Source organism: Canis aureus, chromosome 15, assembly GCF_053574225.1.
Source record: "Canis aureus isolate CA01 chromosome 15, VMU_Caureus_v.1.0, whole genome shotgun sequence".
NCBI classification, from domain to species: domain Eukaryota; kingdom Metazoa; phylum Chordata; class Mammalia; order Carnivora; family Canidae; genus Canis; species Canis aureus.
The window spans coordinates 4,385,317-4,411,209 of record NC_135625.1 but is presented as its reverse complement, the minus strand read 5'-3'; the positions used below and the strand labels follow the sequence as shown (position 1 = coordinate 4,411,209).

General features: G+C 51.2%; 1 long non-coding RNA gene across 1 annotated transcript; it reads left to right on the top strand.

Annotated features, from left to right (window-relative positions):
• Positions 1-25,284, top strand: LOC144283913 (uncharacterized). Its single transcript, XR_013352409.1, has 5 exons — positions 1-286; positions 1,362-1,557; positions 23,684-23,882; positions 24,237-24,383; positions 25,065-25,284. It is a non-coding gene; the product is annotated as an uncharacterized LOC144283913 (long non-coding RNA).
• Positions 25,285-25,893: the final 609 nt, after the last annotated feature.

The window sequence follows — 25,893 nt, the reverse complement described above, 5'->3', positions numbered from 1 at the left end:
GTAAGTTAAAAGTCAAAAATGACCTGTTAAACGTGTGAGCATGAAATCCATCATTATGGTAACGGCGACAGGAACACTTTATTGAAGGCGCAGGGCTAGTGTCCTTCACAAGCATCGATTCCTGCAATCCTCATAATCACCTACAGATCGTCGCTGTTCCATTTATAGATGAAGACGCTCGGGCTTGGAGAGTCCCAGAGTCACTCAGGGAGTGAGTGTCAGGAGGATGGAGGTTCCAAAGTCAGACTCTGCAGACCGCCCCCCTCCACCGCCCCCCCTAGAGATGGTAATGATACTTACTCCTTACTACAGACTTGGGATGGGAGGTGCTTTTGCCACTTTGCAGCCAAAGAAAATGACATTTGGGGAGGTTAAGTGGCTTGCGCCAAAACCACGGTTTGAGACATAAGAAGATACGTAATAGGGCAAATGAGTGCAACTGACTGAATGGGAGTGTTGCGGATTCCCCTTCAAACCTGGACTGTCCTCCACAACTCTAGGGGTTCCAGGCTGGACCATCTCCGTGCCTCTCCCGCCGTCCCCATTTCAAGCACAGCGTCTGTCCTTGCTCTTGGGCGCTGGCGGGCTTTGCGTGGCGATATTGCACAAGAGTGATTGGTCCCAGTTTGAGTCCCCCTTGACTATCTCGGTGGCTGCTGCTGCTTTAAGATAACGCCCTGCTACGCCTCCACCCCGTTCTGGGACTCTTATGCAAACAATCCTCAATTACTAAATTTCATTGAAGTGTGCCACAAATCACTCCTTATTTTACAATATTCTACATCTTTAGATGTAGCACAGAATTGAGTAAAGATTTCTTCAAAAACCAGAACATAAAACATTGCATTGCTTATTTGACAGCAATTTATTTTGAAGGCCTCGTCTGTATTCATGGGGAGAAAAAAAGCAGCTATGATAAAACCATAAAGCAAAATGCTCTGAAAGGTTACATGACGCTGGGCCGTTTAAGTTGCTTTCATCTGTTGCCTAAGAAACTGGATTATATAACTTCAAACATGCAATTCAAAGACATAACCTCTAAATTGCATTCTTAATATTTAGTACATTTTCCTTTTGGTGACAATAAACTAATTTGATACAATAAATCTGCGTTTCAAATAACACAGTTTTCTTCTTTTCTTTTTCTTTTTTTCTTTCTTTCTTTCTTTCTTTCTTTCTTTCTTTCTTTCTTTCTTTCTTTCTTTCTTTCTTTCTTTCTTTCTTTCTTTCTTTCTTTCTTTCTTTCTTTCTTTCTTTCTTTCTTTTTCTCCTTCCTTCCTTCCTTCCTTCCTTCCTTCCTTCCTTCCTTCCTTCCTTCCTTCCTTCCTTCCTTCCTTTTTCTTCTTTTTTTTTCCCCCCAGGCTCCAACCCATGTGCAGAATGGTCCCAGACTCCCTGCCACCCACATGCTTAATGAGTGGCCTTACTCAGCTCACTTAACTGTGTGTGGCTTCTGTAAAGGAGGCCTAGCAACATCCACCTCACAGAACGGCCATGAAGTTAGACAACAAGTGTTTGTCACATACATAAGGGCGATTCTGGGCACGAGACAGCTGTGTAAGTATTTGATTTTTTAAAAGGCTGTTTTTTTTTTTTGTTTGTTTGTTTGTTTGTTTGTTTGTTTGGCGTGTGTGTCATTGACCTGCAGCTCATCCTTGACAGAGCCAATACAATCTACACTTTGCATGGAAATTGGTTTTCTTTTGAGAGAGGCCAACCCAATGAGACCAGAGGTAGAACGGCCAGGTGGTGACCCCTGCCTACCTGGGTAGATTGGCTCCTGGGAACAGGACGCATCGCCTGTTCTTTCTTTTGCTAAGAGTAGACCCTGAGGAAGTAGACTTCATTATGACAAATCAAATGCAGGTGACACTTCACTCATCTTGAGTCTTCTAAAGTCGCAGGCCCACATTTGGGGGGGGGCGGGAATGCATGTACGTGTCCCTGGAGCAGGATATGAGCAGTGACCGCAGATTGTAAAAGTGACCCGGGGAAGGGGGACAGTGGGGTTCAGGAGCAGGAAGAGCGTCCATTACCAAAGCTGCGAAGGTGACAGAGAGCAGCGTCCCTGCGCCATGGAGCACCCACAACATGATTCCTCCAGATGCGCTACCAGATTTTTCTTCCTTTCATTCTTTTCTCTTTTTCATCCTCATTGTCAAGATCCCTGGACCCTTCATCTCTGAAGGTCATTCTATCACTGCTTTCTTCCTAGGCTCTGCTGTTGAGTTTCATGCTCTTCTACTTTATTCTCCTTTATTTGCTCCTTTGGGAAAAGAGTTGTGCCACCTTCGAGGATTCTTCTCCCCTGAACGGAGCTACCATTTGATCCATCATGAGGCCAGCAGTGTAGGTTGTGCAATAAAGTTTGGATTGAAGACACCTAGCATACAAGGAGCGTTCCCTGGAAAGACATGCGAAGGGGGGGGGGGGCTGAAACCAAGCGGTTGCATGGCAGGATATATTGGGAGTCAGTAAGTGAGACTGTGAATGGAAGAAGTTTTTGAGATCAGTTTTGTGGGTCCTTCTGTGGCTCCCAGTGGCCTCATCCTCCCAGACAGGTCCTGGGCTCTTCTATCAGGCCCTAGGCATGTCTATCAGCCGGGTCACCCTTGGTGACAAATCAGTCACCCTCCCGTCTGACTGGAGTCCCTTCTTTCCCTGTAAATACCTGTCACTTGCTCAGCTTGTGTCCTTGTCTACACAGAGATGTGGGTTGCTTGGGAGATGCAGAGACCTGGAGTCCTTCAAGGGGTGCGGGGGATGCATCTGGGCGTCTCGAGTGTCTTCATGTGAGGTGCTAGGACAGGTTTGGAAGGAGGCAAAGGGTGGAGGCTCTATCCTCGGTCTGTGTTAAAGATAGAGCATGTTAAGAACCGAAATGCCATGTGTGTTTTCTGGAGAGAAGCTCCAGCAGGGGTGAGTGGCAGGTGCAGCTAACGTGCCGGTCACTGTTCTCATCTGTCCCCGACCGCTGAGGGACATTGCAGGAAAGCAGAAGGAACACGGGGCCAGAGTGCAGCTCTGATCCTCCCTGAGCCACGTGTCTCCAGGGCACCATGCCCTTTCGGGGTTCACATGGCCTAAACGACAAGCGTATATTTTCAAGAATATTCTCTGCTCCCCAATTTGATTCCGCTAGGAAATAGAAACCAGTAGCCCAGCACCCAGCAACTAGGGCCATTCCGTCGATTTTCCCTGGATATTGCACTGAGTTATAATTGGAATGAAAGAGATGGGAAGTAACTATTAACTCTCTTATGGGGCCCATATCCTTAAATTTGTGCAGACTTCAGGAAAATAAAGCTCTCCTCTTTTCATGGGTGTGGTAGGAGTCCATCAAGTGGTTTATCATGCTTGTAGATTTTAAAATAATTTAGAAAGACCTCATAATTGCTTACTAAATATTTATGGATGAACTATTATTTCTATTTTTTTTTTGTCTGGGAGGTACAAGACAGATGACCGACTTAGGTCAGAGAGAGCTGGGTGTCTTATCCATTACACTACCTTGGCCATTGGACAATTATGCATCAATCCAGTGGTTTCCAGGAATGCAATATTCTCAGAATGAAAAATCCATACATTGTCAAATTACACCATCTAGTACTTTTAATAGACTAGGAATTCCAGGAAAGTATAGTTAACTTTCATTTTTAATATATGGGAATGAGAGAAAAAGGAAGGCATTCAAATAAACCTTTATCTCCTGTGTCCTATAGTAGTTCTCTGAGTGAGGTGTGTGTGTGTGTGTGTGTGTGTGTGTGTGTGTGTGTGTGTGTAGAGAGAGAGGTAGATATAACTTAAAATCACATTTAATTAAGTTAATTAAATTGCATTTAATTAATTGGTTAATTAAATCATTTTCTTTTTAACTTACACATTGAGGCATTCTGGCTGTTGGCATCCTCTTTGGAGTCCAGGCAGACCTAGGGCTTGGGCTGGGTTATGGTCCTTGGGCCTGGCCTGGATTCAGCTGGACACTTATCACAGGTGACTACAAATTACGTAATACCAGACACACGTGAGAGAAATAGTGAAAGTGTCAGAAAGGGTGAGGAGAAAAGAGACAAGCTGGAAACAGGATACAGGCTAGGGTGAGGTGAAGTGCTTCAGGGCACTGTGTCAGGGACCCACCTCACTGGGTGCTGGCCGCAGGGGTCAGGTCCCACTTAAAGTCAGAGACTTTCTCCAGCAATGTGATCGGCAGGCCTAGGACCTTTTGCCACAAAACCAAGCACGTGAAATGTCCAGCTCAGCATTTCCCCACCCTTTCCCTTCTCAGCATATTGACGAATCACGTTTGAGGGCTGTATGGGCTGTGTATTTGGGGTCTGGCCACAACAACACGGAATTCACCCCTCAGTCTGCCTTGTAGTAACTGATGGCTTTGCCCTTTGCCTTTTGAGCCTTCCTCTGGACTAAACGAGGAGACCCCTTCGTTCACTTTTCAGATGAGTGACTTTAGATCCGAAATGTGAAATGCAAAGTTCGAGCCCTTGTGGGAAATAAGGCATGTTGCTCATCTGGCTTTACGTGAGGTCAAAGATTCTGAAGAAATATGGACACGTCCCAAAGTCCTTGACCAGGAGTAGCCCTGGAGAGTTCCTGGTCTCATCAAAGATGACAGGAGCATTCGCAGACAACTGAGATCCTATTGTTGCCTTGACCCAAACGTGTGACTGCCTGAGTCACTCTGGTCGAAAGGGGAATCTGTTTATTAACTATACGCAAATAAGACAATTGTGATTGCTTTGGAGAGATTTAACACACATATTTGAATGAGCAGCGCCGGGGCCTTGGGAGCACAAAGGTTGGGCTGAAAATCTTGGTTGCTTGTGTTTGCTCCATGTCATGTGTGTTCGCATCTTTGAGTCCCTCACAGGGCTCAGACCAGTTCCCCCTTCCCGTTAGTGTGAAATAAATACTAATTAACAACAATAATTTGATCTTAGACAAAAGAGTTTAAAAGAGAACAATGAAGGTATGGAGCTATTTTCTTCAGAGAAAGTACTTAGAGCCTATATTAATATAGTTGAAGAGACTTTGCAGTTCCTTAATTAAATTCATTAATTCTTTTCATATTTATAGTTAAGAAACATTGAGTTAATGCTGACCTACGCTTAAATGTGTGCAAACCGAATGTTCTTGTGCACCGTGGATGAGTCAAATAGCATTAATGTTTATTGTGGACACTCCTGCCTGTCTTCTCCTTTCATAATAATCTGTAATTTCTGATTGGGGAATCGGTGAGATTTCAGAGAAGTGGATTCCACCCCCCAATTTAAGGAATGAAACATAGGACTGCAGCTGAATGCATTGGCATATTCTGACTCCTTGGCCATGTGTTAGTTGGAGTGGGATGTGACTAAAACCCTTGTAATTAGAATAAATCTCAGGGTGAGTATTAGTCAGTGTTCTCCAGAGAAACAGAACTGATGGGATTTATATATATATATAATTATTATGAGGGGTTAGGTGACAGGATTATAGAGGCTGACAAGTCTATTGTCTGCCGTCTGCAAGCTGGAACCTTGGGAAAAACAATGGAACTGGGGTCCAAATTCGAAGGTCCGAGGACCAGAGGACCTGAAGGTGCAAGTCCCAGTGCAGGGACCGGAGAAGAAAAAATGAGAAATTGCAGGTCAATCAGTGAGGCAGGAAACAGGGCAAATTCCTCATCCTTCCGCCTTTTGTTCTGTTCAGGTCCTCCGTGGACGGGAGGAGGCCCACCCACACTGGGGGCGGGGACGATCTACTTTACTGAATCCACCAATTCAAAAGCTAATAACTTCCAGAAACATCCTTCCAGATACATCAACAAATAATGTTGAATCTGGGTGGCCCATGGCCACTTGGGTCAACCATGTATTTAACCATCACAGAACATTTCCTGAGACACCTGGAGAGATGATGCTTTCCTTGGGTGGATGGGAATAAATGAGGAAGCAAGAAACCCTGGGAAATTCTGGAAGGCACCTTGAGACCATCAGGGGCCCCGGGTGACACCGGGGAAGGCAGAGCAGAGAGGCCCCGGAGGGCCCTGCTCAGCTGCTCTGGGGCTGACTTGCTCTGTACACATCATCGTGCCGGTCGCAGGCTCCCCTGTTGCTCAGTATCCTTTGGGTAGGAGCTTCTGGAATTGGCCACGGACTGACTCCTCAGGGAAATGGAGTGCCTGTGGTCACGCCGCCCTGGGAGATGGTGGTTCACCCTGACAGGTCACCCCCAGAGCTCCCCAGAGCTGCAGCACGTTCCCGGCTGCTGAATGGGTGTTTCCTTCCATTGGACTTGGCTGGGTTGGAGGGATATTGTGCTTTTCACAAAACAGGAACGTGCCCTCTGCCTTGTACTCTTTATGAGCTGTTCTGTTCGGCTGCAAAGCAGATGGGCGGGTTGAAGAGAATCAGGAGGGTCCAGCTGCATCGTGGGACGCTGGCCTGCAGACACTGGGGGCTCAGCTTCCACCCGCAGCCCCAGGTCAGCCTTGTCAGACCTTCTAGGTAAACCTAGACTATCCCTTAGCCTCTTCTAGGAGGATTAGCCGCTTTCCCAGGGTCTCACGCTGTGGTTTTTCAGAAACACAATATCCCCGAAGGCCTGGCTGAGTTTTATCAACAAACAAGAACATCTATATAATCGCAAATTTTGTCAAGTTGTTTGTGAGCTTTTATCTGACAATAATTTACTCTGAGTGGGCTCCCTGGTCCGAATTATTAGGTTTATCACCGCTCATGTGCAGACTTAGTGCGGCTTCACATCATCAGAGGATCCAGATCAACCAAGCTGTCCCACTGCTGGAGTCCTCACTCTCACGAGGTCTCCTCTTGACCCATGTCACCAGGTGTCATGTGTTCCCCTCGCTCTCTTCTCAACCCTCTGCTGCGGGGGCCTCTGCACCAAGAGTCTTCCCCTTGAAGGTGATGAGGGATGGGAGCAGAAGAATGTTCATCGTTAGCCTGGAAGGCAGATCTCCAGCCCACATGCTCCGATGAGGATCAAATACCCGCTAGGGGCTATGCCCTTACAGGGGCTCCTGACTGCCTGTGCATCTCACTCATAGTTCATATTGAACTGAATGATAAGCACTAGAGAAATCTTTTTTAAAAAAGATTTTATTTATTTATTTGACAGAGAGAGAGTGTGTGTGTGCACAATCAGGGAGCATGGCAGAGGGTGAGGAAGAAGCAGACTCTAGCCAGCAGGGAGCTCGACATGGGGCTCGATCCCAGGACTCCGAGGTAATGACCTGAGCTCAAGGCAGATGCTTCACCAACTGAGCCAACCAGGTGCCCCCGGACCAGGGAAATCTTGGGAAAGTAGTTTTATGGGTAGAAATTCGAAGAAGACATTTATGATGTAATAGTCCCAGCATGTCCCCTCCCCCTGAGCACTAAGCATATGACCACCGGCTTCATACAGCGAAAATGCAGCTCTTTATGTCCAGGCTCCTGTCCCCAGGCTACCAAAATAAGCCAAGTTGTATGGCAAAGTGTCTCAAGAATTCTTTCCTGACCTTTGCACCCAACAATCCTGCAACAGAAGTTTCCTTTGCAGGATGCAAAACCATGTGTGCCAACTGATGCCTGCAGGAGTAAAGGAGAAGAGCCAGGATTTTTGCAGATGAGAAAGCAGCTTGAGGAAAATGAGATGTTGCACACTTGGTTGTGGTTGAAAGCACAGTGTCTGGGTCATGCCTCAGCCAGTCTCCTGGCTCACCTCCGTGAGTGTGAAGCTAATGTCTCCCAGCCTGGGAGACATTCAGTCATTTGTAAAAAGGAGATGATTGGGACTCTCTCCTCAGAGGGCGGCTGTGAGAGCACACAGGGAGGTGCTGTGGGTCTCGGGTCTGGCCTACAGCAAGGTCTCAGAAAATATCACTCACGCTATAATTGACAAAATATTGGAACTCGGATTCTCTGGTTCCTAGTCTAGTAGTATTTTTACCACAGCTCGTTTGAAAACCTCAGGCTTTTTCATAGTACTTAAAACTACCCATGGGGCACCTAAGTGGCTCCGTTGGCGGGGCATGCGACTCTTGATTTCAGCTCAGGTCATGGTCCTGAGATGGACCCTGTGTCCTGCTCCATGCTCAGCATGGAGTCTGCTTGAGATTCTTCTCTCTATGCTCATGTACTCGCTCTCTCAAAATCAAATCAAATCTTAAAAAAAGCAAAAAACAAAAAACAAACCTACCTAAATAAGACACCTAGACAAAGTACAGTAGGAAAGTCACATCCCCAATGAACCATAATCTACTTTCAACAGTTGACTCCTCTGTAACAGTACCAGACCCTATCCTGTATGCTCCACCTGGTTAGAATCTATGTGTTTTCAAGATTAGACTTTGGAATTGTTTCCCCCCGCCCCAAGGGGCCTCTGTGAACACATGCCCTGTGCTCACCACCTGCTTCCCCCAACACAGACCCACTTCACATTTCCTGCAGATTTTTATACACGTCTTTCCTGAGCTCCCACGGATGCCCACCTGTGTGCCATTGGATGGGTGGTCTCACCTCATCATCCCCAGGCCTGACTGAAAGAGGTCACAGTGAAGGGACTTGGGGACAGTGCCATGGGTTCCAAGGTTAATCCTTTTCTATTGAACATCTATGACTTTTTGAAATATGACCTTAATGAAAATGCTTTTCTACCCTTTGAACTATTTGGTGTGACCTGATTTTTCTTATATCAGCAAAATAGACCAAGCTCCAAGTAGAGCATAGAAGCCTCAGAAGTCAGGACAACACCCAGCAGCAGATCAGTGAGGGCTCGTTGGCTGGACTCGCAGAAGCTCTGTGTCCCGTCGTGGCACACAAAGGGAGGAAGACATCTTCATTGCCAAAGACTCAGAAATGTGGGGTTAGGGGAAACCATTCTTTTCTGTGCCCCTGAAGTCACTGGTATCCATAACTTACCCCCCAAATGCTCTGTCTTAGCTCAGGCTGCTGTAACAAAACACCATAGACTGGGGGGCTTGAATAACAGGCATTTCTTTCCTGCCCGTGTTGGAGGCTGGAAGGCTGAGATCTGGGAGTTACGTGGTCAGGTTGTGCTGAGGCTTCCTCCTGGGGTTGCAGGTGACTGTCTTCCCGCTTTGTCCTCACACAGTCTTTCCTTGATGTGTGTGTACGGACAGAGGAGAGAGAGAGACATCTCTCTTTCCCTTTTCCTACAAGGGCTTTAATTCCATCACGAGGACCCCACCTCATGACCTTATCCACACCTTGTCACCTCCTAAATGCCCCATCTCCAAATACCTTTAGGTATACAAACCTTTAGGCCATAATGACTCTTCAAGGATGCATATACCCCGAACTTTCCTGAGGACCAGCAGTATTCTTTGGAAAAACAAAACAGTGAATATGCAGGGTGCTGGAAAACTGCTGCTTCATTCGTCCCCTGGTGGGATCTTGCAAGGTGATGGCCACAGATGTGAGCTGGGAAGAGTTTTAACCACTTCAGTGAAAAGAGGGGTTGATCTTTATAAATGACATCTTTTCTAACTTCCAAACTGATACAGATGTCACCTTTTATTTATTTTTTAACCAAAGTGCAGGGTAGGTACATGACTGCTTTTGTATTAATCTCTTTTGGCTGAGGGTACTTTTATTGTTCATTTGAGAAATGATGGTTCATTTTTGTGTGAGTGCTTCATAGCTTCATAAGGTAGCACTTGAAAGGCCTCTGTGGCCTTCATCCCTTGGCCTCCACCTGCTGCTATGATGTGGGAAGATCCAGTGTGATTAGGAAAAGAGAGAAACTCAGTCGCCAGGAATCCTAGTCTTGCACCATGTTAATGGCTCCTGGTTCTTGGTGGTGAGTTGTCGAAACCAGCATTTTTATAATCTGCTCTGTACAAGCCAATAAGCAGAAAGAGGACCCTAATTAAAAGCAGCATGCACATGTCGCATGGCTGATTCCGATTTGTTGTGGTGATTTAATTAGAAACCACTAGAAATTTGTCTGTGCTCTGATGTTGGAGCCCGCAGGATGCTGGCCCTGGTAAGCATGGCCTGATGGTAGAGATTTGGCATTTGAAAAGAGAGAGGATCATTCTGAGGAACTCCAGCCTTGCTGCTTCATGACAGATGAGAACGTCCTTGGAAACGGGGCCTTTTGAAAGAATATGTTAATTCTTGGAGAGCACATTTTGAATACCCGTGTGCATCACAGTAGGAGATAACCCGCAGGAATTATAGGTCAGACCCTGTGGATCCTTCAGAGTGGGGCCTGTGTCTTAGCCCTTTCTAGTTTTATGGCCCCTAGCAGACTCCCAAACTCATGGTAGGTCGTCAATAAATGCTTGTTTGTTTGTTTTTCAATAGTTTTTTAAATTGAGGTAAAATACCAGAATGTAAAATTTACACTTTTAACCATTTTTAAGTGTATAGTTCGGTGGGGATGTCACATTGCTGTGCAGCCATCCACCGTCCACCTCCAGAAGTTTCTATCTTCAACGGAGACACTGTGGTCATCACATGATAACTCCCCATTTCCCCCTGCTGCAGCTCCTAGAGACCCCCATTTTGTTATCTGTCTCTTGGAATTTGACTACTCAAGGCACCTCATTTGAGCATGAATTTAACAATATTTGCCCTTATGTGGCTGGCTTGTTTCACCCAGGATAGTGTCCTTAGGGTTCATCCATGTTCTATCATGTGTCAGAATGTCCTTTCTTTTTAAGGCTGAACACTATTTCATTGTGTGTTGTGATGATTACTTTTATGGGCTAAGGGATGACCAGAGAGTCGGTTAAACATTATTTCTGGATGTGTCTGTGACGGTGTTTCTAGGGGCGCTCAGCATTTGAATCGGGCTGGCTCACGGTGGTCACCGTCACCAATGTGAGTGGGCATTGTCTGATCATTGAGGGCCTGGAGAGGACAAAAAGAAAAGAAGAGGGAATTGACTTTCTGCTTGACCTGACTCATCCATCTCCTCCTGCCCTCAGACATCCGCTTTCCTGGTTCTTGAGCCTTTGGACTTGGACCAAATTACACCACCAACTTCCCTGGACTGCCAGCTTGCAGATGGTGGCTCATGGCACCTGTCGGCTTCCAGAATCTGGTGGGCCGATTCCTATACTGACTCTCCTCCTCTGTATCTCTCTCTATGCTATCTTGGTTATGCTTCTCTGGAGAACTCCAACAAATCTGTCCAACAAATTTTGTTTATCCATTCATCCATCTGTGGGCAACATGGGTTGCTTCCACCCTTGGTCTACTGTGAATAATGCCTCAGTGAACATGGGCGTACCCATATTGCAGTGCCTGCTTTCAATTCTTTGTGAGATATATATATTTACTATTCTTTAGACTGGCCCTGGTAGTCCATTTGGAGTGAGAAGAGGTGTAAGAGCTGAAGTATTTCTTCTGGATTGAGCCCCATAGTACCCGTGTGGATTGACCTGCCGGTACTCCACCCGTCCCCCTGCACACCTGTGCCATGGGAGTCCACCGTCCAAGCTTGGGCTGCTCTAGCCCCATCTGGAATGCTTCTCTTCTGTATCTCTGTCCAGTTCTGACACCCTTCAAAGCCACTTTGTGCCAATCCCCACAAGGCCTCCTTGACTGGAGCAGAATGCATGCATCTGTTTCCCAGGTAGAGGTAAGACCAACCGGGGAGCTTCCTGACAGTCAGCCAAGTGTGATTCAGCAAAATCACAACCTCCTCGAGGGCTATGCCATGTCTTCGGCTGAATCCCAATGTCTCAGATCTCTGTGCCTGAGTCATTGGGGGTCAGAGAACAATCCAGGGCCCATGAGCTTGAGTATATTCCCCGGGAATGTTGGCAGCCTGGAGCTGGAGCCAGACCATGAGCTGGACCTAAGAAGCAGAGCTTAGGATCTAGAGGCAAGAACATTAGGAGGAGGCAAGTAAGTGCGGGCGCTGGAGATTAGAGCTGCGCTCCCTGCGTGCTCTCTCTATGTCACGGAACACCAATTTTAACATGTGAGAAAGGCAGCTCATAAATGGAAACAATAAAAAGCCCTTGGTCCCAGAGGGTTGTTGATGCAGCGTTGTTGATGCAATGCCTGGAAGGGGAGACAACATTCACAGCCACGTTTCCTTGGCCCCACAACCTATCTTCTCCGTTGTGTACCTACTGCTTCTCCCTTTCTCCTAAGAGAACTGCTTCCTCTTTCCCTCGATCAGTTGCCTCCACCTCCCCCTCTTCTCCCATTGCCTTTCTTCCTGTGCATCACTGACTTCATTCTACTCAGAAGTCATGGGGTTCTGGATTCTGGTTCTGAAGTAGGGGGCTCTGTGATCCTGACCGTCTGCTAGACTCAGTTTTTATGTGTAGAAACATAGGGTCTGTTATGGACTGAGTCGTATCCCCCCCAAATTCCCATGTTGAAGCTCCAAGCCCCACTGTGGTTATGCTTGGAGATGGGGCCTTGAGGTAGATGATTGAGGTCGAATGATCATTGGGATGGGCCCTAATGCAGTATGAGTGTGGCCTCGTAAGAAGACGGAGAGACCAGGGATGTAGGCACACACAGCATGTGAAGACCCAGCAGGAAGGTGTCTGTCTGCAGCCAAGGAGAGACTCCTCAGGGGAAACCGGCTCTGCCGACACCTTGATCTTGGACTTCCAGCCTCCAGGACCGTGAGAGAGAAACTTCTGGTGTTGACGCCCCTCCATCTGTGGCAGCTGGTTATGGCAGCTCGAGCAAACTAACCAGGGTCAGCCTAGGGTGCGGCTAGGACGTTTGCTCCCATCAGCAGGGATTTTGTTTGTTCACTGATATTTCCACCATCTAGAGGGGCAGCAGGAAATGGAAATCTATGTTGGGTCGGTTGAATGACTCTTAAAAATGTCTGTGTGGTCCTTTATATAAATAAGCTCCTGGGTGGAACCCTAATATAAACAACAACAACAGACAAAACCCTAGCCGTTCTAGGTCAGGTCAGGGATTGGGAACGCCACCCACCCAGCCTCCTTCTGTGCCTGAGGCTCTTCCTCAAGACGTGAGCGGGGGGTGGGGTGGGGAGGGGGGTTCCACGTGTCACCAGAAGGTTCTTGTTCTCATCATGAGAAAGAATTCAAGGACAGAAGAGTGCAGTGGGTCTCACATCTCACAGCCTCGCTTTATTAAAGCAAAACTATACTCTGAAGATGGGAAGCAGGCGGGGAAGGCAGCTGTGCCAGGAGGGTCGGGAGGGTCTTTTTCTTGCTCGCATGGCTTATGGGACGTAGCTAGGGCGGTCTCTTCTGAGGTCGCTCCCGGTCATCCAAGTATCGCCTCCTACAGGATGGGACAAGGAGTTTTTAAGGCCTTTGGGGTCCTTACTGGAAGTGCCATGGCAAGCACCCCCTGCCTGGGGGGTCAAGGCAGCAGTGTTGGGGAGCTCGCTGGGGCAGAGCCAGGTCGTCTCCTACCCCACAGCAGTTACTGCTGCAGCCGGTTGCAAGTGTGGGGCCGGATGCACCTGCAGCGTGCCCGACGTGGTGCTTCCCGGACGTCCTCCCTGCCTGTCTTTCTTTTTTTATTATTTTTTTTATTTTTTTTTAATTTATTTATGATAGTCACAGAGAGAGAGAGAGAGAGGCAGAGACACAGGCAGAGGGAGAAGCAGGCTCCATGCACCGGGAGCCCGACGTGGGATTCAATCCCGGGTCTCCAGGATCGCGCCCTGGGCCAAAGGCAGGCGCCAAACCGCTGCGCCACCCAGGGGTCCCCCTGCCTGTCTTTCTAACGCGGGGACGGCTCATCTGTGAGGCTCCCCCCAGCCCTGACACCTTGTTAGGTCATTGAGCCAATGCCAGGGCTCCGGGGGGTCGGGGGGAGGCTTCAGCTGGGGCAGTCCCGCGACCAGCTGAAGCAAAGGCACCCTGAGAAGCTGCACGGCCCGTGCTAGGCGGCTGTCGGGTCTCTTGGGTCCCTCGGAGAGGTGACCTGCCTGACATCTCTGTCGTCTAACCTCGAGTTAAACCGTCTCTACAACCGATAATGGATGGTAGTCTTATTTCCTTTGAGTTGGTAGTTTCCGTTGCGGCTTTGGCCTACCTGCTCCCCCCGCACCCCCTACACAAATTACCTGGTCGAGTAAGAATTGCCGGCGACGCCATCCGCAGTTACTGATCTGCTTTCACGCTGTAGCGCCGGCTCCTGCCACGCGTGCCGCTTCCCCCTGTTTGTACCCCCTCCTGCGCCCGACGCTGCTAACAAAGGCGCTGCGTTTGGAGCACAGGCTCGTCTAAAATAGAGACATTACATGTTGTTGGAGGGAGACCCGGCGGCGGCAGTGCCGTGCAAGAGCCAGCAGCCGGCCCCCTTGGAAAGTGTCCTGGACGGGGAGGACCTTCCTCGTGCATGTGTCGCCTTTGCCAAAAGTGAGCTTATGTTTTTGTTGTGGGAAGTTTAGGGAGAGTTGTTGGGTCAGCCTCTCTCATCAGGAAACCCAAAGGGGGGAAATAAAAAGGTTGTGGCCTCCGGGGAGAAAGGGACGTCCCTTTCTCCCCGGACGGGGACACAATACAGAGCCCCACGTTCCTGTTGCTGTCAGAGGGGAGAAGCGGGTTATTAGAATAATAATCATAGTGACGATAATGATAGTAGGAAGACATACACGTGGGGCATGTGTTCCACAAAACAGCAGTCACCTGAAGTTAGACATGGAGAGAATAAGAGATCCGGGCGCCCACGGAGGGGTGGGGAGGAAGATGGTCAGGAAGCGGCTGGGACGCGCTACAGGTTAGACCTTGGGGGAGGTGGAGATGACACGCACGTTCGTGCCTACGAGCCGCACCCGCCCTCCGGCGCTGTGTCCCGCACGTGGTTGCTTCTGGGGCCCCATCCGTGAGGGCGCCGACCCCCCGTCCTGCGCCGTCCGCCAGCCCGTTCGCTGCCACGGGCCTGTGCCTCCTGCCTCCACCGGCCTCCCCTTGCGGGCCTCCCTGGCACATCCCTGCAGCCCTGCGCTGTCACAGGCGGTGGTGGTGGTGGCCGCGCCTCCCGTGTGGGCGCGTGTGCTCATGTGTTCTCACTTAATCTCAGGAACATTTAAGGATTTCGAGTCCGTGCTTCTGCAGGGCGCCGTGGGGTCCTCACTGGAAGTGCCATGGCAAGCACCCCCTGCCCGGGGGCCAAGGCAGCAGAGTCGGGGAGCTTGCCGGGAGCCAACCGGGAGCCAGGTCGTCTCCTACCCCGTAGTAGTTAGGGCTGCAGCCGGGTTGCACGGGTGGGGCCGGATGCACCTGCATCCCGTGGACGGTGTCTCCCCACTAGGTGGGAAGCCCGGCCCCGGCGATGATGCCTGACTGTCCCCCCTTCCCCGCCCCGTACGCAGTAGACAGTCGAAGCGACGTCCTCCAGGACGGGCGGTCCACCATCCTTCCAGGTGAGCCTAAGTAGCCCCGCGAGACGGACGCGTCCCCCGGGGGCAGGAGCAGCTGGAAGCCCGGGAGCCTCGCATTTCTAGATCACTAGTTAAAGAAAAGGAGGATGCAGAACGAGGAACCACGTGGGTAGGAACTTTCAATTTGGGGAAAAGAGAAAAAAAAAAAAAAAGAAAGGAAAAGACACCAATTAATTTCGTCTCCTTAGTGATCGTCCGAATAAGGTGACGCAGCTCCGGGGCTGCCTGCTGCCTGGCCGGCGTGTCACTGCGGGTCCCGGGGGGGGGGGGGGGGGTGGCTCCGTCCAGGGGCGCTGTGCTCGCGCGTCCAGCAGCGGCCCCGCTTCCTGCTGTGGTGACAGCCCCTCCTGGGGCCCCGGGCACCTGCCGCCTCGGATTCCACGTTGGTGTGGACCGGGGTGTGCAGGCAGGTGACCTGCCCCGGCTTCGGGCTTCGAGACCTTGGGCCCTGATGGTACCGGGACTCCGCCCTCCAGCTCACGGCAGAAGCTTGCCCCCCTCCCGCGTCTAGCCTTTTGGGGCCCTCCACGGTGACCGATTGCTCAGGCTTCCGGCCTCGGCTGTCCCCTCACAAGGTGCGCGTCTGCCAATTTCTTCTCTTGGGGGACCATTTGGTGCCTCCAGAAGCTTCTCGTTCCCTTCGTGACTCAGCGTCAGCGCTGCCAGCCGCCTCGGACAGGGACACGCTCATCCCTGGAAGGACGGGAGGTCCCCAGAGACTGGAGCAGGGTGACGTGGACACCGGGCCGGTCCATGGTGGCAGGGGTGCCTCGGTGGACCCAGCCTGGTGGTGATGGGGCCCGACGGGCTGGCTCCGACCTGGGAGACGCTAGCAACTGTGACACAAGCAGAGGCTACGAGGGAGCCCGGTCCCCGCTCCCGCCCGGTGGGCACAGGCCTGATAGGAGGAAGTCGGGCCCGACAGACTGGTGGCAGGGGTCACAGGGCCTTGCATCGTGTGTCGTGGAGGAGAGCGCGGTCAGGGACCACCTGAGCCCAGGCCCGCGGCACCGGCCCCGCGCACTGCGAACCCCAGGCCTGGGGACAGTCCGTCGTCGGCGTCACTGAGCTTGGGGGCCGCTGCTGCGGAGAGGAACTGCAGGAGCAGGCTGGCGGGTGGTGAGCAGACTCTGGGGGGAGCCTCAGGAGAGCGAGACCTCCTGCGGGGGAAAGAAGCCCTTTTTGCATTTCTGGTGGCTCCTCCTGGCGAGACTCCTCAGAGCAAGGAGTAGCCCCGTGTCCAGAGAGCCCGGGCGACACCCTCGGAAGGTGGCGGGGGTGGGGGGGTGCTGGGCCGGGCCCTGCGCTGCGGGTCAGCGTGCAGCCAACGATGGCAGCAGTGCCAGCTCACGGCGGTTGGGCCCCCGCGGGGAGCACGTGGCCCCGACCAGAACCCTGCCTGTAGGTGCCGGGGAGGTGAACCTGCCAATTCCAAGGACTGTCCACCCAGCCCGAGACACGTGCTGGTGAAGGCGCCCAACAGGCCGGGTGGGAGGCACTGGGTGCTCTGAGCAGCTGCGGCACAGGCCCTTTCTAGAGAGAAAGGGAAGCTTCATGGGGCGGTGGGGTGGGGGGCGGGGGAGGAGCCCAGACCCTGGGGAATGGCACATTCCGGGCCCACGCGGGGGAGTGGAGCGGCCGCCCTGGAAGGGATGCTGTGCCCCGACAGCACGGGCCTGGCTGGCCGACTGGTCACGGCTCCGTGGGCCACGGACGGACTCCCGGCCCTGCCAGGTTTAAAGGGCACTGGCCGTGGTCGCTATGAGCAAATGACTTTTCTTTCTTCTTTTTAAAAGATTTTATTTATTTATTCACAAGAGACACAGAGAGAGAGAGAGAGAGGCAGAGACCCAGGCAGAGGGAGAAGCAGGCTCCATGCAGGGAGCCTGATGCAGGACTCGATCCCGGGACCCCAGGGTCCTGTCCTGGGCTAAAGGCAGCTGCTCCACCGCTGAGCCCCCCGGGCATCCCGAGCAAATGACTTTTCTTAGGTCACAAGTTTCTGGGAGGCCAGCGGCTGTGGCCGGAGCCCTTCCCTGGCCCTGGGGCCCGCGGCAGATAACCCGGCCACGACTTCCCGCCCGCTCCTGTGATTGGACGAGGCTTGGGGGGTCGTGGCTGGAGGCTGGCAGGTTCTGCACGGCGGAGGCCCTTGCAGCTGGAGGGGGGCCTGCTGGAGTCTCGCACTTGTGCTCTGGCCCCGAGCTCGACCCCGGGCCCAAGCCCCGCGCCCGCTGCCCCCCGCCCCCCCGCCGCCCCAGCCAGCCACTCGCCCACTGAGCCATCAGAGGAAGCGATGCACAGAGTTGGTAAACGTGTGCCAAGGGGGACTTGCCGTCTGGACACACAGACCTCACAGGACGAGGTGGAGAGGCCGTCCTGCGGGAAACGCCAGTGGGGAGAGCAGAGGTGCTGAGCCAGCAGCCCGTCCCGGCGCCCGGCCTCTGAGGGGGGCCACGGTGGGGCCCCGAGTGTCTCGGCGAAGCCCTGGAGGTGTGGCCAGTGGGGGGACCACAGGCCAGGCCAGCAGAGCCAGGAGCCCTGCACGCCCTGGGGTTGTTACGCAGCAACGGTTAGTGAAGATAGAGACTCTCCAGGGGTGCAAACCCCACATCTTCGATGTTAGTGTCCCTCCTCCCACGGAGGCCGCGGTGGCAGAGGCCCGGCAAGGGGCCGCCTCGCATCTGCATTTTGTAGAAGACACAGACACCCCAGGGCCCCTGGGGGCTCCTACACCTGTAAAAACAAAAACAGGAAGAGAACGGATGCTAAGCCCTGTTTTATTCCGGAGGGTAAGCTGTTTCCAGCCTTGGGTGCATAAGGAAATTGAAAATTAAAAACATATAATTGGTGATTCAGCTTTGCTTTTTTTTGTTTGACAGTCCCCAGAACGTGTGTTACGTTTTGGAATTTTTTTTTTTTAATTTTATGTATATATTGAGACACAGAGAGGGAGAGAGAGGCAGAGACACAGGCAGAGGGAGAAGCAGGCTCCCTGCAGGGAGCCCGACGTGGGACTCGATCCCGGGTCTCCAGGATCATGCCCTGGGCTGCAGGCGGCGCTAAACTGCTGCGCCACTGGGGCTGCCCTGTTTTGGAATTATTTGTATAAATGCAAATGATTGCAATAACGTGCAATGATTATCGCAGATAATTAGCATAAGGGCTAAACCTAGGAGAAATATTTAACACTCGGAATCTTCTGATTCGGGAAATTTACTAAGTCAATGTCTCTGTCTCAGCACACACGTACACGAAGGTAAGTACGCACCGGCTATGTCCGTGCGCGTGAGCAATAAATACTCTCAAGCATAGAAATGTGTTACAGGAGGAGAAAATTCTCTGAGATACGGACTGGAATGCATGTTCAAGGTAGAAAACCAACTCCGTTTCCAACCGTTAATTAAATAAGAGATTAAAAAAATTAAATAAGAGATTATTCATGCGTCAGATTTGTTTTGCTTTTTACATTCCCCCGGTCATGTATAAAAGGGACACATGCCTTCCTTTCTTAATGTCCATACTTACAATAATACAGAAGAATTTGTATTAACGTGTTATTCTTCTGAAACGAAACTCCGGTAAACAAATTTCCTTTTCTTTCTTTCTTTCTTTTTTTTTTTTGGGTAAACGAATTTCACACATCAAATAAAGTATGTGCGAGATGGGGGACATCCTGTGATTTTCTAAATTATTTTGCGGAGTCCGTATAAAGGGGGGGTTTGAAGACTACTGCTCTGTAATTTCAGCAGGGTTAATTTCCTGTGGGCCAAACTTCGTGAAATTTCCTCTAATAATGTAAAATATAACGAAGAGTAGTGAACTCTTAGAAATGTGTATCAATGGAGGGATAGAACAACTGGGAGAATCAAGTTCTTTTGAATATGAGAGGGGGCTCAGAATCGTTTTGGGGTTGGGACGCCCAGGTGGCTCAGTGGTTGAACATCTGCCCTCATGATCCCAGGGTCCTGGGATCGAGTCCCGCATCGGGCTCCTATCTCTGCTTCTCTCTCTCTCTCTCTGTGCCTCTCATGAAAAAAATAAATTAAATCTTTAAAAAAGAATTCTTTAAAAAAATTAAAAAAAAGAATTATTTTGGGGTTGAATGCTCACGTGTCTGAGGCTTTATTTAGTCTTTGGTTCAGGTTCATAACGTGGTTAAGGATGAGGATAGACCACGTTTCTCACTTGCGATTGCCTGCTTGAAAATTCATACCTGAACGACTGCATATCCCCTGCAAATCAACAGGAAGCGTCCTGAGTATTATATCTCATTGCTGCCTTCCTGTCATTTTTTTGTTGTTGTTTTTTCTTAGTCCAGACTTCCCGGCTTATTTGCTTTGAGCGTCTTGAGTTCATCTTTGCGGGGTTGAACGTAGCTCCATAAGTCACCTTAAATTGAACTTAGAACAAGGAGTGGTAAAAATAAATAAGCAGAATCGTTACTGAGAGGCAGCCCAGGGGCGTTCATCATCTTACGTGGGCTGAATACGTGGATTCGACGCGAGGTTCGTGAGGCTCAAGCTCCGAGGACCCTCGCCTAGCTGGGCCGGGGCCAGGGCTCTATACCGAATCTCGTATTTGTGGTTTCCTATTCTGACTTGAAGATGACTCACCCTCCCAAGGCCTAAGCTCCAGGCTCCATGGACTTTGCCTCTGCTCCGGGCCCGTGGCATAATGACTTTCAGTAGCAGCAGGAATGACAGGTGAGGACCGCTTGGGCCTATGATAGGCACCTGCCGAGGGTCCCTCAGTCCCAAGCGCGGGGTCGGTGCGTAGAGTCTCCGAAGGGTAGAACCAGGCCACGCTGCGCTGCTGACCCCAGAGCTCGCTCCCTTTATTTCAGAGAGCAGGGAACTCCGGTTGGGTATGTAATGAAAGCTTTTTCTATTTCTTGATTTTTGTAAAGATTTTTTTAATGAGTGTTAATTATCTACTGGTTATCCTGAAAAAGTGCCACAATATATGAATGATACGCGTAAAAATGAATGTTGAGCGGAATAGAGACTACTCGGGAATTCGTTGAGTGTTTGACACGATGATCCCTTTCCAGTTGGGACCTTGGGTGATTCTAAACGGTGGCTTGGAGAGATGTGCCAGGCAAGCCGAGAGGCCCTTCCTGAGGCCGATCTTGCCGGAACAGGGAAGACATTTGCTCTGGTTGGTTGTGAGCTCCTCTGAGAGATGTGGCCCAACGGGAAAACCTGAGTTTTGTTTTTCTTAAAAAAAAAAAAATATATTTTATTTATTTATTCATGAGAGACACAGAGAGAGGCAGAGACACAGGCAGAGGGAGAAGCAGGCTCCATGCAGAGAGCCCGATGCGAGACTCGATCCCGGGACCCTGGAGTCACGCCCCGAGGCGAAGGCAGATGCTCAACCGCCGAGCACCCAGATTCCCCCTGAAATAGTTTTTAATTGTTCATCACTCCAAGGCGGGGAGGAGTGGATTGGCTGTCGGGTGTGATGCCCGTTTCCTCCTGTCGCTGCGGGACGGAGGAGAATCTGGACAACGTAATGAGACGTCCCGGCCTGCGTTAAAGCGCACGGTGTGAAGTGTGTTAGCACCGATACCGAGCATGACCCCTTGCACCTGCCGACGTGTGTCGCTTGTCCGCGTAGAGTGGTGGCTTCGGACTTGCCCAACTATGTTATTTATGCTATTTGGGAAAAGAAAGCTCCGTGCCCTTTGCGTTGAAGCTGGGTGTCCTGGTTGCCGTGATTGACGCTTTCTCTGGGTGGCGCAGGGACGTGAAACCCGCTGGCTTCCCCTGCCCCCGTGCTTCGGGGCCTTTGCAGGGTCTCTGCGGCCTCCTCTCTGGTCTCCCCGGGTCTCCGTGCAGATTTACCTTCCACGGAGCTGCCCGGGGTGGAGCCATGGGCCGTCCGTGGCTCGCCCGTACCTGCTTGGCTCACCCTTCCCGTCGCAGCCTCGCGTCCTCCATCCCCCACGTGGGTGCTGTTCCCCGTGAGCTGCGGCCCCGTCACGGTTTATGTCTTCAGGCTTCGAATGCTGGTGCTGAACGGCCTCCGCCCCCAGTGCTCCCTTCGCTTCCGTCTGTCACTCACTCTAGTCACAGTGTAGACTCCTCTCTTCCGAGGTTTTACTGAACGTCTCCTTGAACCATCGGCTCCAACGAGGCGCCCCTCCTTCGCGTTGAGCCCAGGATGTCTGTGTCCTGTGCGTGGGGAAGTGCGGCGGCCCTCGGAGGAAGCCAGAGTGAGGCTGGGAAGGAGGAGTTTACTATTCCTTTTCTATTCTCACGTGTCCCAGAAAAGGGGCCACGGGTGGGGGGCACCTGGGGGAGCAGCAGGATGGTCGGAAGGCAGAGGGGGGCGGGAGCGAGGGAAAGGACGATGCTGGACCCTTTCCTGGGATTTGCATGGGAAAGGCAGGGCGGGTCAATACGTGAGGACTGGGACTTGGGATCGTTTTGGAGGCCTGATGAGCAGGGCAGAGGGTGGCTCCTGCTGGGTGTTTGGGGCCGGGCAGACGAGCTCTGGCTCCAGGACGGGTGCGGTGCATGTGGAAGGACTTCAGCTCTCGCCTTAGGCTTGCCTTCCCATCCCGGCCCCTCTGCCTCCAGGGATGCCGTGTTGACCCTGCACCTTCTGCCCCTTCACACTGCCCTCCCCTGGGCGCTCTCCTCCACCGGCCTCCGCCACTGGGCCTCCCGTCACCGTCGGTGACAACACTGACCCTCATGCTGCCAACGTGGCCAATAGCCGTGGTGGGCTCCGTGTGCACTCGCACCTTTCTGGGCCTCCAACGCTCCTAGCCCCACACCGTGAGCGGGGCGCTGTCGTTACCCTGCGTCTTGTAGGTGACGACTCTAGAGCCGTGTCTGGAGTGTGCCCTCCTCCCACCTGCACCCCAAGGGCTCCTTAGTCTGTGGACACCTCATCTCTGATCCCTTTACCTGGCCGGGTTACTTCGTGTGCAATAATACACGGTCGGCGTCAGACAGTTCGGTTTTATTTGACCCTGGGCATGAAAGTTGGGTTTTGTGGTTGTTGGTTTTTTGTTTTGATGTAGGAACTAGATGTTCAATAGTCCTCAATTTTGGACCCGACCCAGGTAAGCTTGTCCGGGATGCATGTGGGGACTTGTAGCATCTTGTGAAGTGGTTTTTCGTTCCCAGTGTTGATGCCTGTGCATGTCTGGGTCTCTTCCCCGTCCGTTCCCTGACTGATAAATACACACAAATACGAAGCACAGGCTTCCCCGCCAGGCGCAGGGCTCTTGGGGCTGGGCTCACGCAGCTCTCCCATCAGAAGAAGGTCTCCTTGGGCTCAGCTTCTGCTGAACAGCTGCTCCCATTTTTTTCCTATGTATATATTTTATATATATATTTTATATATTTTATATATATGTATATATTTTATATATATTTTATAAATAAAATATATTTTTATATATACATATATATTTAGGATATATATAATATATAATATATAATATATAATATAATATATATAACATATATATATGCTTCTCCCTCTGCCTGTGTCTCTGCCTCTCTGCCTCCGTCTCTCATGAATGAATGAATGAATGAATGAATGAATAAATAAATAAATAAATAAATAAATAAATAAATAAAATCTAAAAAGAAAAAGCAAAACTGGCTACAAGTAAAAGGTATCTCCGCCTCCAGGGGTGACTCGGGCTGCTGGAGCCCCCACTGTTCTGGGCTCCTGGGGGAGCTTGTTCAGCAGAAAGAATGAGTTTGCAGGACAGAGCAACCAAGGGAGGAATGTTGGGGAGGCGGGTTGGCCGCAGCGTGCGGCCAAGAGCAGGTGAGAACTCAAGCTGACCCACGGCCCCCGTGGCCCCCACCGTGGGAGCATCATGGCCTTTCCAGACTGCACACAGTTCTGTCCCCCAAGTCGCTGAGTGAAGACCCCCCCCGTCTCTGTGAAAAGAAACCACCCCCTTTTCTTTTGTGCCCCATGACTGCAGTCACCAATGGATGATTCCGGAAACACCTGTTGCCGTGTTGCCGTGTGGAAGGCCGTGGGAGGGAGGCCGGGGCCTGGGGTGATGCAACCACACCACACAGCCGTGGGAGAGGGAGTGGAGAGGCCCCTTCCTTGGGTCTTAGTGATGTTTCCTCAAAGCACAGTTGTGCAAACAAAACCAAGCACACAAAAACGTTGGTGCCCCTCCCAGTGGAACCGACGCTTCTTGAGTGCATCCATCCCCTTGGCCGGGGAGGGAGCCCAGCTTCCCTTCTCCAGTTGCCACAGGACCTTAGATGAATGGTCATAGCTTTCAGATGCAGCCAGTCCCAGGATTTTTTTTTTTTTTTTTTAGGACAGAGTTTATCCTTGCCCTTCTGGCCTGACCTCTCGCTTGCTTGTATTCTGGTCCCCTGAGCCGATCTGCTAAAGCTCCTCTTCGCTGCTGGGCATGGGGAGAGAATGGAGATGAGGACGCACAGGCCCGAGCTGCTGGGTGCGCACTTTCCAGTAGGTGCCTTCCAGGCACCCGACGGTTGTCACCAAGTGCAGAGGTACTGAGGCACAGCTGTGCCAGGACCTTCACTTACACAGCCAAACACCCTTCTTCAAAATAAAGAACAAACCACTCTGTTGCCGAGGCACAGGGGCCCGTCAGTACCCTCACTCACCAGGGCCCATAAAACGGAGCTGGGTGCAATGCTGTGCCTCGTGTGTGCACGAAGGAGCAGAGGTCCTGCTCGTGGACAAGGCAGGCTAACACCGGGTGCTGGGAGGCTGTGGAGAAGGATTTACCCACCACCCCCTTCTGCCTTCTGCTTTTTGGCATTCATTGTCTACACCAGACGAGCCTGCACCCCTGGCATAGCGCCTGTCCTTGGACAGTGACACACGGCTTTTCTCCGCAGGCCACTGCCTCCCGTCCGGTCGTGTCTGAGCTACAGCTTCATCAAATACGTTTTTGAGGCAGGAAGAAAATGTACAAATATGAACTGACTACTCGGTCCAGATAGTTCAGACACAGGCATGTTTGCTGTCCGTGAAAACCTCCAAGGGTGAGTATTGTTTGGTCCGTTTTCCCAGGTGAGGAAACAGGATGCCACATAAGTCATGTAACTTGGTGGAGAGTTTGAAATGCCTTTGATGCCAGAGTCACCAGTTTATCAGCTCTTTTCTTTCTTTCTTTCTTTTTTTTTTTTTTTTTTGCCATTGGATAAATATTTACGGAGGTTTTGGTAGGTGGACTCCCGGCCTAGTGGGAGAAACAAATAAGAAGTCTCTGCTCGCAGTTATAAGGGGGTTTCAAGGAGGGAGCCTGTGATAAGTAAAGTTGAAATTGGCCTCTGGAGAGGGAGGTGGGAGGTAGAAGGGAGAGAGCTCTGCTGGAGGTAACATGGGGTCGTGGCTGTAGAGGACCAGCCGTGGGTTCCCAGGTGGGGACGTAGATGGGCGGCTGGGACAGTGGTGGGCCTTGTGCGCTGACCAGAGTGTTCAGAGTGTCGAGATGCAGAGAGCTTTATGCTCAACCCTGGGACCTTGAAGAAGTCACCAAGGAGTATCCTTGTCTGGTCCTGCCCCATTATGACTTAGTGCGATGCCCTTGGGGCCCTAAGAGCCCTCTGTTAGCGTGACAAGAAGACAGTGATTGGATTCGCTTAGGAATGTCAGCAGAAGGTCCACAGAGAGGCTTACATTTTTTTGAATTTCAATTTTCTTAACGTACAGTGTATTGTTAGTTGCAGGGGCAGAGCTCAGTGCTTCGTCTGTTGCGTATGAACCCGGGGCTCATCCCATCACCTTCCCTCCTTCATGCCCATTGCCCAGTCACCCCGTCTGCTCACCCACCTCTCCTCCAGCAACCGAGAGGTCGTATCGTTGAGCTGGGTCTGGAAGAGGTAAGGAATTATTTCAACAGAGCACGGAGGAGGGCAGTGGAGGAGAGAAACAGAACAACAAAAATGCATGATGAATGTGTGTGTGTGTGTGTGTGTGTGTGCACGTCGGGCGGGGGGTGAAGTAGCTGGTACTTTCCTTTGACTGTATATTGCAATGCTTTCTGGGGTTCTGTGCAGTTCCCAAAGCAGACTTTGATATTTAAAGCCATCTCAAAATGCTAAAAGAACCCTACTATAATGATCAAAATTTCTGACCCCCCTAAGTGGCAGGAGATGTCGATGAGGGATTTTTTTTAGTGTGCTTCCAATAATGCGGCGTGAGCAGCTCTCCGCGAAGCTCCAGTGCGTGGCTCAGCCTGCTGGTTTCTGGAACAAACAAAGGGCAGAAATGCGTTCCTGTTAACGCTGGCATCGGGGGGTGCGGAGTATCAGGCAGTGATGTGGATGGGCTAAATGGGAACAAACTGAAAGGGAATGAGTCATAGGCCATCTCAGCTGAGCAGCTCTACTGCACGTAACCACACTTTAAAAAAGAAATTTGAAGCCGTTATTTTCAACGTGGCTACTTAATCTGCTCGAGATGGTTGGACTGCAGCTGCCATTAGGGTGAGGAGTTTGTGTTCTTGGGGGAAGAGCGACTTCAGGTTCTGCTTCTGGTTCCATATTTCCG